This window comes from Ambystoma mexicanum, chromosome 7p (genome assembly GCF_040938575.1).
Source record: "Ambystoma mexicanum isolate Mex_15411 chromosome 7p, UKY_AmexF1_1, whole genome shotgun sequence".
Taxonomy (NCBI): Eukaryota; Metazoa; Chordata; class Amphibia; order Caudata; family Ambystomatidae; genus Ambystoma; species Ambystoma mexicanum.
The window spans coordinates 381824133-381838159 of NC_090939.1; the positions used below are offsets into that span (position 1 = coordinate 381824133).

The 14027-nt window shown below is 42.4% G+C and overlaps 1 long non-coding RNA gene across 2 annotated transcripts in view; it reads right to left on the minus strand.

Moving 5' to 3' along the window:
* Positions 1–14027, minus strand: part of LOC138526079 (uncharacterized) — a 169203-nt gene that overhangs the window by 41525 nt on the left and 113651 nt on the right. Inside the window, exons 3-4 of one of the 2 annotated variants that reach the window (XR_011283481.1) lie at positions 12245–12377; positions 7597–7655 (exon numbers count right to left, since the gene is read on the minus strand). This is a non-coding gene — a long non-coding RNA (uncharacterized lncRNA). Of the gene's footprint in view, positions 1–7596; positions 7656–12244; positions 12378–14027 lie in introns of those variants that run through there. The other variant, XR_011283480.1, reaches the window with a different exon arrangement.

Consider the following 14027-nt stretch of genomic DNA (forward strand, 5'->3'; position numbering starts at 1 on the left):
TACTTTTTGGTAATTTTTTAAAAAAACTACTGGACGGATTTTCACCAAATTTGCAAAAGCACGCTTTCGGGACCAAGCCGCTGCTCCTGGTCCAAATTTGGTGAAAATCCGTCCAGCGGTTTGGGCTGTAATTTTGGGACCCCCCCTATAACTTTTCCCCCCCTGGACGAATTCTCACCAAACTTTGCAAACAAATTCAGAGTGGGCCATATACTTTTTTTGCAAAGTTTGGTGAGGATACGTCCAGGTGGAGCGAAGTTATAAGCCGCCCAAAATGTGCTCTTCCTATGGAAACAGCAACTTATCCATAACTACATGGCCACTACCGTGACCATGTAATATTTAAAAAATATATATTTTGTCGTTAAAACTTATTCGGTAAAAATGTTGTTTGGTTCTTATCACTATTTGCTGTTCCGAGAGTCTGACACTGATGAAAATTAAGGCAGGCTTTGATTCCATCCGGATGAAATATAACAATGCTACGGGCCCATATTTTAAAAAGAGAGTTGTATAGAGGTAGCACCTGAGCACAGCATAAGTGACATTGAGGGATGGGAGGCCTCCACTCACTGCACTATTGAGAGGCTATTGCACAACATTAAGGCAGTCGAGGCTAAGAACTAGGCTCTGGAGGACAGATCATGCAGAATCACTGCCTCGATTCTAGGCCTCCCTGGGTTTCTTCAGATCACTGAAATGCTGTGAAAAATTCTGCAAAGAGATTCTGGATGACCTTCCCTTCTCCTCACAATTCTCAGTAGACACTGCTTACTGTACTGGAACCTGGCCAGCATCCCACATCTACCTTATCATGGCTGTTAATTGACAGGGCCCATGATCGGGTACTGCACAAAGCCCAATAGAAGGCAAACCTGAAGTGCCAAATGTCAAATATACCCATACAAACGGATGTTGCATCATTAGTCCAAGCTGCTATGCCCTTATTTATATCTTCTAAGAGGAAACTCATAGAATGTTGACTACAGTATGCCATGCTGTTTTTTATCAACAGCACCTATCTAAAGAGATAAAACTAATTTGTTTCCAAGTACAGATATAATAGGGATATTTGTTGAGCCTCTGCCCAGAACAGCCTCATGTGGGGAATGTGTTGGCTCTGGACATTGCAGTCCATCTGGTGGTACTCTCTCTAGTTCATCCTTGCCACACTTAATAGAACACTCTTTCCTTTAAGCCCATGACATACGAGATAATATCATCGGAGCAGTTTCTCAAAAACACAGGCAGTGGTGCAAGGAAGCTCCTGCTCCATCTCGCATCTCATTGCGAGCACGTAATTACAAAGGAAATACCAAAAAAGGCCCCATGTGCAAGAGTGTGCGCATTGTTACACAAAAGATATGATTGGTTATTTATAATGCGCTTAATACGCATAGGTTTCTAAGTGCAGACCAGGGATCAAACCGGTATTGGTCCATGTCGTCTTGCTTCCAAGGCAAGCATGTTGCCCCTGAGTTATCCTCCCGAGACAAAATCAATACAGATGAGCAAATAAGTGGGCAATTTACTGGCGCATTTGACGAAATGTGCATGTTACTCATGTTGTGTTGTATTGTATTTGTAATTTTGTATTTATTGGATTTTTATTGCACCTTACGCTAAAGTGCTGAACAAACAGACGAACAACAACGTCGCAATAAATGATAAATGAGTGAATCAGTCAGGACAACACAATCAAGGGCAAAGATGTTCCTCAAGGCGATTTCTAAACTGGACGACGGAACAAGCAGAGCGGGGCAGTAGAGGGAGAACATTACAATATTTTGGGTCAAGTAGAGAGAAGGAATGAAAACGAGAGGATGCACAAGTGGGTAGATGAGTGACAGACAAAAGAAATTGAGACCAAGAGAGAGCAGTTTGAAGTGTAAAAGTACATGAGAGAGGAGATATAGAGAGTTGCAAGACCATGGAGGCATTTGAGAACTATACAGACAAAATTATGCAGTATCCAGGAGTCAAAGGAAAGCCAGCAAAGAGAAAGCAAAGCGGGATGGATAGAATCAAAAGGAGAAAGTGTAAAAAGAAGACACATAGAAGAATCATATATTGAACAAAGGGGAGCAAGTCTGTATGCAAAAGGCTATTGAGGTTAGCAGAACAGTAAAAGAGCAAATGCAAAGCAGGAGAGCAAAATATAGTAGCGTGGGCAGGGAGATATGGAAGAGACTTGCAGATATTGTAAAGTTGATAGCAACAGGACCAGGAAATGGAAGAGATTTGAGGGGAGAAGAAATCGAATATTACACCCCATTACTGGAAGTAGAGGAAGGAATAATAAAGCGAGGTTTAGAGAGAGGAGGAAGGGGAGGAGCGATGGTGGAGCAAGGAAAAAAGATAACCTTGGTTTTAGAGGGATTAATATGAAGATAGTGATACACTATCCGAGATTGGATGGCTAGGAGACAGGAGGAGAGAGTGGAGTGAGATTCAGGGATGAGAGAAGAGAAGGATAGAAAGATCGGTGAGTCATCTGCATAAAGATGATGGGTGACGCTGAAGGAAAAAATGATAGAGGCAGGAGGGCTGGTATATAGGGAGAAGAGAAAAGGGCCTAGCACAGAACCTTGGGGAACCCTGTAGGTAAGAGGAAATGCAGTAGAGGATCGATTAAGCCAAGGGACCCAAAAGGTGCGAGCTGACCGATAGGAGGCAAACCATTTAAGACAGACCCCTGAAAGCCAGGATTATGGAGCAAAGAAAGGAGACTAGTGTGATCAACAGTGTCAAAAGCAGCAGAAAGATCCAAAAGGAAAGGAAAAGAAGAGAGTTTGGAATAACAAGCATTGAGAAGAGACTTAGAGACATCAGGAAGAGCGTTTTCTGTGGGGTAGCGAGGACGGAAACCAGATTGATGAGGAAGAAGTGCATTGAAAATAACACGGGGAGAAACCTGTGCATAAACTCTGTACTCCAGGTGCTTTGAGGGAAAGGGTAGAAGGGAGATAGGGCAAAATTAGGTAGAGAAGAAGGATCATGAGAGGGTTTATTGAGTATTGATAAAATAGAAGCATGCTTAAAAGAGTGGGGAATACCAGCATCAATAAAAGAATTGAAAAGAGCTGTAAGAACAGGAATATGAGGGGGGCATACAGTAGGGGGGAAGGGAGAGTATCATAAGGGGCCGAAGTAGGATTAGCCTTAGTGAGAAGAACGGAAACATCAGAGTCAGTAAGAGGAGAGAGCGAGGTCATTAATGAAGCGGAAGGGGGAGAGGAAACAGAAGATGGCATAAACATTCCCATTTTTATGTGCAAAAGCCAATATGAGCATCACTTTGTGCAAACACATGTGCATCTCACCAGATTCCCCAAATAAGACTGCAACTATCCTAAAAACACAAGCACAGTATTTCATATAATTTGTTTAATATGCATTCACTTTCTTTTTTCTTATGTGCATAATACGTCTGTCAACTGTGTGGGAAGTCTACTTTGTAATGTGGATCGCATCCCATGGGAGAAAGTTTAATGTACACCATTTAAATATCTAAGTGGGTAGTTTTGCCATGTCATGCAGGAATATTGTAGAGCGATGTCTATGAGTGTGTTGAGGTACAGTAGGATTATGCATTCAATTCACGTAATTGTGTAAACACTGTCAGTGTGATTGCTAGACAGCCAATGAAAAGTCGTGGATGGGCGCTGGCATGATGTGTTGCCAGAACACCTCTGAGGACACTTGCATATCATGTACACTTGCTAGTCAGTGGCCTGAGCAAGTGGCAGACATTTAAGGGCGCAGACAAATAACAAGAAAACAGGCAACACAGTACAGAGGAAGACACGAAAAGTGGAAGTCTTATTCCAATAGGAGGAAGAAGAGATCCATATAGCAAAATCAGTCAAAAATGATCTAAACAGTAGGGTCTTCAGTTTCTCTCTCAATTGCTCAGTCGATATCATTATTCTAATATCTGGGAGTAGAGCATTCCATGCCTTAACAGCAGCAAGATAAAAAGCTCCTTTCATGGCCTGTGCAAGCTTGGCAGCTGGTATTACCAGCTGATTAGTATGATTGGACCTCAGAGATCTTGCACATTATTTGGATCTGCAATTCCCTCTGGTATAAAGGGTACACACCAGTCAAACATTTATGGGTCATAACTAGTAAACAAAAGTGTAGTCTTGCTTGATAGGAAGCTTGTGCAGGCTGCGTCTTGCATCAGAGACATGATCTTGTCTTTTTAAGCTAGTGATCACCCTGACTACATTATTTTGTATAGTTTGTAATCTTGCACACTCCAAATTCTCCATGCCCACCAAGATGCTACTACAGTAATCTATTTCTGATGCCACAATAGCCCTACCTAAAGTCACACAGTTTATACACGATATATTGGGGCAAATTTGTGCCAGCAATTTAATATAGTACGCTGTGGAGGAGACCAAGCTATTGACCTTGGCTTTCATTTTCAAATTGGGATGCAGATGTACACCAAAGGTCTTTACTTTTTTTTTGTTTTAATACTACAACTAAGTGCTTGTATTGCACACTCAAATTCCATAATTTTTATTCAGTGCCTACAATCATCATTTCTGTTTTTTCTTTGTTAGATCCCAGGCCATTGGTCACCATCCAAGCTTGAATGTGTCCATAGGTCTTATTTACAGTATGTTCATCTTCAATATGATTACCAGACAATGTGACGACTCATTGGGTGTCGTCCGCATAGTTGGTAAAAGCGACATGATTTGCTTGGAGCGATGAAAATATTAAATAATGAAGGAGATAAACAAGCTCCTTAAATTACACCAAATTTGAGGCAAGAGGGTTGAGCTTCGGCCTCCTTACTACACACCCTACATAGTCGATTACTATTGGATAGTATTGCATAGTACTGATCGATGTAGCTGTCGTGTGTCGCTCCATAATAGTAAGCATTCACATTCATGATTATGTTGCATGCATCTTACATGATTTGTACATGCAAGGAATGCCAGTGTCTCCTGTTTCTGTACAAGCGCTCTATGGCCGCGTCACTATGAGGGACACATTGTTGCAATAAATGGCAATACAAATGCACATTACCCAGCTATGCTGTAAAATGCCCTCACTATTCCTGCCGACGTACATGTATAATTAATCATTCCTATTTATCCTCTGGCAGACGTAAGGAACACATTGGAGACCATGCTTAAGGCCTGTGACAATCAGGATTATGACATCACCACTGTGACTCAATGGATCTTATGGAAGAAGCATGTGGCAAAGAAATGCAAACCGCACAGCACTGTGATTAGTAGTGGTATAGCATGGGCTTGGATTGTGGGTATGGTAAAGGGACCCTCACACTGATTCACTATCTCCAGTATAATATGGGATGCGAAGCAACACCTCTGGGTGACCTCTTCATCTGACAGTTGAATATTTTGATCCTCCTCCTATCTATAATTTCCCTACTCATCAGTTGGTGCAGCAGCATGATGTCTGCTGGTTAAGCCATTTGTTGCTCTGTACCTGTCTCTCTGTGCTGGGCTTTTATACTTTGTTGATAGTTGTGGTTGGGGTGCACAGTGTGCTCCTTTGTTTGGACAAATCAGTTGCACTCTTTTCTTGGCCACTTGCTCCAGATTGTGAAATGAGCAAATGTTTAATGGCAGGATCTGGAGTAAATATGGTGATCAGGTTTTGTGAGTCAGGTTTTCAGTGCATTCTGTGGTCACTTCCCCTTTGCATGTTTAATTTGGTCTGTTTGCATGCTTTCCAGCAGCTTTGTGCATCCTTTACACACATGTTGCGCTTCTCTTATAAAATGGAGCATCTCTAAGAGGCTTACTTCTGTGAATGAGGTGCATCTTTTTTTGGCACATTAGTGGTGCATTTGTGGCACATCTCAGATTTACACACTTTTTTATTTTTGAGAACCTGGCCCATTCTCTTAAACTCTGGTTGCTTAGTAATGTGTGCTCTTTGATGCTACTGAGAAATACAGGTTAAGCTATCCCTCTGACAACTGTTTTAACATATGCTGGTGTCCTACTATTTTCCGTACTCATGTAATGTTGCTCTTATGCATCAATGATGCTGAGAGGTTTTTTGATGTTATTAACATGGACACGCTCTGTTTCTACATGTGACAGAGTAGCTCTATATCCTAGTTAACCCATTTTATGTATGTGTGTTTGTTGAGTGTTGGGAAGGGGGAGCAGTCATGGCTGCCTCTGGCATACTCTGAAAGTTTCCTACCTTATACATACATATTTTTTGTTACGTTCGATGGTGGTTTCATTTGGGTTTGGCTCTGCACGCCAGGACTCTGTAGTGAAGGACTGGTGTAAAAGAGGTTGCGTTCCAGTTCTTAAAATATTATACCAGAGTTACATTCAAATAGATTTAACACTAAGGTACTGCGAGAAATGGTGCATTGCGATAGATATGTAGTGGCACTACCAATATAAGACCATGTGACAAAATAGAAGACACTATTTCATTGTTGTGTGTGGCTTCCATGGAAAGCCATTAGCAACTATTCTCCTACCTGAATGTTGTACCCTCCTGCTATATCATGCTGGCCATAAAATTGCAACAGGGGAATATGGCCTTTTACATGGTATTCCTTTCATTTTCATTTTGGGGTTGCTTTGACGTGATATCAAACATTTTATTTATGTTACATAGTATGTAGGATTAAATATTGGTCAGTGTCATCTGGGGAAGATGATTCTTCTTTGGTATGCCGTTTTTTGGAAGTGTCCTACCACATGCTTAAGACATTGGATTCTGGACTGTAAAGCTTTTATCTCTGGTAGATCTATTGCATCCTATAAGGAATTGGACAGTTTTGCATCTGTTCACTCCCAATAATTGTTTGGGTCTCGTCTCATTTGGGGAGTGGACATATCCCTAGTTATTGCACTTGTTCTTTCTTTAAATGGATTTGATTTTAATTGCTAAATGTTATGTATATTCATGTGAATGTATTGTATGTAATTCATGAATGTAATTGTGTTAATTTGTGGAAGGTTTCATGTAAACCAAATCACAATAAAAATAATTAATAATACAAAAAGAGTTCACTGATTTCTCCCCAGGGAGGCATACACAACAAAAAATTAGAGATCAGTAACGTTCGAGCATGGGATATATTCAGAGGGATGGCCAGGATTGCCTATTTAGTGGGGCCTGAAAAGCTAATATAGTTGGGCCCGCCGCAGTGACTTTAACATCTTTAAATGCCCACACAGCGATGCTGAGAGGGCATTTACAGATTTTGAGTGGGCCCTGCCCTCTCAGGCCCAACCCTGTCTACACCTGGGGATATATTCCCCCTCGGAGTTCCAAATGATATCGCAGGCAACGCGAGCTACACTCTTGTTGTCTATCAGATGCCACTCAGAATCACTTCATGGAATATGTCCATGCGGTTGGTAGTCACCACGCTATAATTGTATTTGTTGTCATGCGCAGGTGTGGCCTTAATACCTATGTGAAAGCTTGGAAGTTGTCCACACCTTAATTATTTGGGGCTTAAGGTTAATCTCTTAAAGTAATCAGATGTATTGAGGCTTTTTAATACTGATACTGTAAAACATGCGAGAAACTAAATGATTCCTCTTTTACCTTTAAGTCCAGGGATGACATTAATCCCTTATACGGATCCGTAAAATGTTCCCTCTTCTATCGAAATAGATCTGTAAAGTAGATATGTTATAGTTTTTAGGCAACATTAAAGTATGTGCTTTAATCTTTCTGACTATTTTCACATGTGCTGCAACTAAATTTCATACATTTCTTGGTGCCCAGCTAATAGATACTGGTGACTATAATTAAATCTTTGACACCTCCCTTGACTGAACCAGCACCCATGACTTGCCACAATATGGCCCACTAATGAGATACATCAAATAATAGGTTTGCCACTCTTTGTTGACATTTGGAAAATGATGTGAGCGACTCCTTCTCCAAAGGGGTAATCTGCTACCCAGATACCCCTTTGTCGCACCTCCATGCCAAAAGCATAGTGCACTTGTTCCCGGCTGCATCAGTAGCCTGATTCCGCAGCACCCACTCTGATTGTGGCACTGAGCGGGTTCAAAGGTCACAAGATGGCCATTTGACCACCGCAGGGATAGCAAAGTCACTGCAGCACAGGGGCAACAATTCAGATATGCCCCCTGTACCCAAACTATGATGATCATGAGTACCCCATGCTGGTGGCAGGGTAATCTATAAGAATACACTATGCCTGAGTTTAGGCATAGTGCATGGCGAATAATGATGATCATGGCTGCCACATCCCAATCGATATTTCACACATGTCAGCTCCTGTGCGTCAGCTCTGCTGTGGGAGGGCATGTGTATTCGGGTCATACAGGTCTTTGCTGCCACATGGCAGGACAGAAACCCAGACGACCCAGCCTCTCTTTGATTCTCTTTTGGAGGGCCAAGAGCCCCTTACCCCAGAGACAGCCACCCAGCAGGCAGCTGTTCTGGGCCCAGCTATCATAGGAACATAACCATTCAGGAGGTGTATCCTCACACCAGGGTGCTGCATATCCAAAGGCCTTTCGTGAGGTAGGAGGGAAGGGGGTGGGAGTAGGATAGGAAGGGTTGCTCTGGACACTGGAAGAAGCTTTCCACCACCTTGTTTCTCACAGTCTCTCTTTTCTGTCTCCTACATTCATCTGGAGCAAAGCACTGTGGGTGCAAGATCAAGAGGACAAAGTCCATTCCAGCCAGGAACAGGGATTGGTCCCCTAAAGCAGACTAGCTTTAGACCAATCACCTGAGGACTTGGGCCATTAAAAGAAGGTATTGCACTCCTTCTATAGAATAACCTTAGTTCCTCAGTTCCTCAAGGATACTTTAAGGGCGAAGAGACATTCTGAAAATTCTCACCTGGACTTCCTTTGGGACAGTTGCACTGTCCAAAGCCCTTTACCAGAGGCGAAGAAGGAGCTGTTCAAGACAGAAGGAAGATCTGTCCCCTAACCACTCCCAGGGAAAATCGGGTGTGACGAGTGCTGTGTGCCTCGACCACACATTCAGCAACCGAATCTCTGTGCCAGAAGAGTAGACCCTGAACCAGAGTATCCTGTCCTGGAGTCCTTTACGAAGGCCTCCCAGCAACTGGAGGGCCAGACCAGCCGAAGCTCCCTGTACTCTCGCACTGAACCAGTCACTCTGCATTCCCCACATTTTAAACACTAGACAAGGAGCTGGTGCTGCTATCTGCATTCTTCCAATTAGCCGAACCAATGCACTGCATATAAACCAGCCTGACACTGCATCGTGTCCTAGCGAAGCACCTCATTTGCTAGGCCCAAGGCGACTGCTTAATGCAGGAACCCAAACCGAAGGTCTAGAAGGTCACCCACTGACTCTAACACGTTAACGACGCCTCAGCCCAGCTAGCCCGAGAAACGCTGCCTCATTCATTGCACACCAATACACCCTCGATCACCACTTCAATGACCATCACCCACCGACTTGAACTACTGGAGTGTCACTCGCCAACTTCTCCTAGCATCCAAAGCCTGACTCATCCTGGCTAACTGTGAAGCATTCTTGGAACCACCCGACCTGCATCATTGAACCACTCCGTGTTGACCGAACAAAGCACCCGCACGACTGAGCCTGATCAGCTCGCATCAACGTTCCAACCGGGGTCTGATGCATCAGCCGACCAAGAACTGAATCCAGGTACTGCATCACTGAACTCTCTCCACGGTCTTCTTATGGCTTGCCTACCACCCCTGGAACTACACTCAGAGTACTACTTTCTCCAGTCTGTTGCATCTTCTCTGTTATTTCCTTTGGGGATTTTGTATAGCAGTCTATTTTCCTTCTACTTGCAGATGGTGTTTACAGTGCTTATATTTTTATAGAATCTTGATTGGAGGTTCCCTTTATTTTGGACTGTGATACTGTGTTTTTTGGGTTACTACTGTTCACCTTCACACCCCTCTTGAGAGGTCTACCTTGCCAATCTCCTTATATGGTAGGATTGCACTCATTAAATGTTGGTATTTGCAAAACTCCTTTACTATTAAAAAATGTGGCCTAGGCACTGAGTCTTCATGTACCTTCATGAACTGATTCCATTGACAACGAGATACTAACAGGCACACATTAGATGGGGCAATTGAACAAAGTCCTTTTCATGTGGCACATTGTAGCCCCAAGTATGGAGTACTATATTGCAGCACAAGCACATTTTGCAGTGTATCAGTGCATCCCATACTGTTTGCGATCACAAGTGCAGACTGAATAATCCTCTGATCATTATCTCTGATGTCTTTATTTCTACCTTTTAAGATAATTGAGAAGTGTAGATCAGATGCCATGCAGTGCACGGTTATGGTCTGGGCTAAACTTTGCAGTAGGTTGATAATCAATGAACAGTGAAAAGGTGTGGTAGGCATGTAGGCCATAAAAGAGCTGGCACCCACGTGTGATCCAGGCATCATTAAAACCATAACTCGATCATGTTATGAACCCCAGAGCCTTTGGATCTGCTCCATCTAGATCATTGCCCATTACATCTTTTTCAGTGTCCGACGGGGGCAATTCATGACATCATCTAATAGATTTGAATGCCTGGGCGACCTGCAGGGTGTGGACTGACTAGTAGAGCTATCTTTCTTTCCGTAGGGGCAGGGACGGTGATGCCCACCGAGGCTTTTACACAGGATCCCCTAAATTTAAATATTTCCAATCCAATTAAGATTTTTGTATGGAGCATTGCAGGTCTTCCTAACAAAGTTGGGGATGACTCTGGTGTGACGTCTACATTGTGATGTGGTTATGTTTCAGGAAACGTGGTCTTTTGACCGGGTACATCATCAGGGTTTCACCTTGTATTAGAAGGCAGCTATGAGATCTATCAATAAAGGGAGATACTCGGGTGACCTGGCGACATTCATAGCAAGCATTCTTGGGTGGAACATCAATAAATGCATATTCCTAATAATAACCTGCTGTTTGAAGTTGCTAATGCTAAGGGCTCCCAATGTCATCTAGGTCTGATCAATCTTTATAATAGGAGAAAAGTCCCTTGACATGTTCCGTTTGCTATGGGTAATAATGCAATCTGATTCCCAGCCACAATTTGATCACTGTTATTGCTGGTGATTTAAATTGCAAAATTGTCTCTGGGGACAAGCTTTATTATGACAATGAGGAGGAACTTTCTCCTCGATCCCTCTACATCTAACACTGCCCTTATGCTATGGGATTTCATGGTTGAATCAGGGTATAGACCTATAGATAAATGGGAGATTTCAATCCCCCTCTGCTGGCAATTATACTTTTAATAACTGTCGTTTTAAAAGTATAATTGATTATATCCTGGTTCCCATGTCCAGCTGGAATCACATTATGCGTTTTGATATTTTAGAATGTTGTGAGAGTGACCACTTACCTCTCACTATGACCTGGTTATGGGCTGTAGACAAGCCTTATGGCACTGTTTTGCCCTTTCCAGTCCATCCTAAAAAATGTGCAAAGGGACGTGCCTCACATTGGAGGCCGGATTGAGCATTAATTAGATCATATGAAAGATAATATCGAACCTAACGAGGATAACCTCAAGATCTGTTTGAATTGTAACCACCCCCAACTAATCCTGAGGGCTTTCTCTTCTCGTATTACCTCCAGTGGGGAAGCCTTCAGAAACAGGGTTGTAGGAACATATGGTTCTCAGCTGACTGCAAGCACAAAAAGCAAGCTTTTCTCAGGGATTTCAAGGCTAGATCCCAAGACTTTGCAATCATAAGGTCTAGACATGCTAATTGTAAACACGCTTTAGCTGCATGGAAACGAGAGAATTCAAATGGCCATTGGGACGCCCTCTATGACGCTGTGACTAGAAACAAAAGTAAAGGTTTCTGGGGGATTATCACTGGAAATTCGACCTCCCTGGATTTGGGTATATGTAACACACCAGATGTACATTTCTGCACAGGTCTGGGTAGATTACAATTGCAAACTGTATAGCGTAGTGCGCAGTGGTGGTGGAGATCCACACACTGACCTTGAGAATACTACCTAGGATTTATTTACAATTAGGAAACGGTTATCTGCTACCTAAAGAGCCTTAAAGCTCCTGGGGTGGATGGTCTCCCAAATTATCTCTTACTCATGTCTTCAACTATGGGTTCTGCTCCTTAACCAGGTCTTTAATACTACGCTGCTAACAGGCCCTTTCCCTGCGAGCTGGAAAATTGACACTGTTATCCAAATCTATTAAACGGGTAACAAATCACTTAAAACCTCTTACCGGCCAATCACTCTTCTGGAATAAACCTCAACATTGTTTTCAGGTATCCTCATAAACCGATTAGAGGAGTGGTTTTGCAAAATGGCATCTTGTCAGTTGGCTTTCAGAGAGAGTATGGGGACGGTCAACGAGTCTGTTTAAAAAATAAAAATATGAAAGAAACAATCTTTATTTCAAAGCTTTAAGCTATCATAAAAGACATAACAAAAATCAATGCACAGAATACCAACATAAATCATGCAAATGCAAAATACAATGTTATTAGAACAGTACTCGAGATCGGGATTTTAAAACGTTGGTTCCGTCCTGAAAATGCTTCAGATTCAGCAGGAATGCTCCTTCTAAAAACATATATATTGAAGCTGCAACCTCTTTGATCCGCTTCGCTAATTGTTCTACAATTAGCTCTTCTAAGTATTGGAATTAAAAACCTTAACCTTCGGTTGTGAGATGAAGGACAGAAAAAACAAAAGTGTGGAAGGCCACCCAACGCATTATTATTAAAAGGGAAAAATGAACTTGGTTCCAATCTGGTCTGTTAATGTGTACCTGATTTTATCAAAGTATGTTACGATAATGCAGAACCCTTTCTACTTTATGAATTTGAGTTCAGCTTTCGGTCACGTAGGCAGGGGTCCAGTCCGCTGCTGCGAGTTCTGGACTGCCTTCATGCAGATTTTAGAGTCTGTATCCATTATTACAGTGGGGTGGAGTTAAAGGAGAGCCCCATTGCTGGCTCAATTGATTTTTAATATTTATGTTAACCATCTTCTTCTGTGTCTGGAGCAATTGGAAATAGACGTTCCACAGTGTGAGGGGAGAATGTCCCCTGTCCTGAGCTATGCCGACAATGCTGTTGTTCATGCAATAAATCCCAAATCTCTTCAGACTTTGGTGAAGGGCCAAGTGAATTTTATGACTAGCCTAGGACTGAGAGTTAGCCAAGAACATGTTTTTGTCATGTGTTTTTTCAACAAATAGGCAGTGGGAGCCAAGGGTCTTCCTAGGGGACCACACACTGTCTTTTTGTAAGCACTTTGAATATTTGAGGATCATATTCAATAGTTGGCTTAGTTGGAAGTAACATCTTGATGCCAGGAGATCCAGAAAGAAGCAGGATTCAGGTTGCCTTTTCAGACTTGCCATAAACCTGATAAATTCTTCGGTGCCACACATGTTAACAGTTTTGTAGAGAAATAGTGACAAAGACAACCCCTGTAATGATGCCAATAACGCGAGCAGCCTTTGAAGCAAAGTACCCATTGAGAAAACCATTCTTTATGTATCCACAAAGAGCTGGTGAAGATCTGGGGAAGATCACTGAAGAGCAAACTGGTGACGTCACATGACGTAAAGTGACACAACGAGAAGAGATAGCAAAAGAGAAAGTAAAGAGAACATATAGAATCTGGTGATGAAGTGAGAATCGAGTAAACGTTCACATGAAAATGAAGATTAAATGTGTGGAGGAGAACAGAAGAAAATCAAACCATTTTATAATTGTACAGAATGCTGTAACGCAAGTAGACTAAGTAATCATAAAGGCTGGCCATACGTAGTGAATAGATTGCGCCGATGCACCAAAGTATTTGTATGCATAAGAAATCTGAATGTTCCACATCGTGTTTTAACAAACTGGGACCCATGAGCAGGAAAACTGAAAGTGTGGCACAGTTAATAAAAGTAGCTGACAAGCAAAATAGAATCCAGGAGGGCTTGGTTGCCCCAGTGTCAAAAGGCCAGTGCAGCTGAGAACTGGTTGTCTAGCTTCAAGAGATACAAT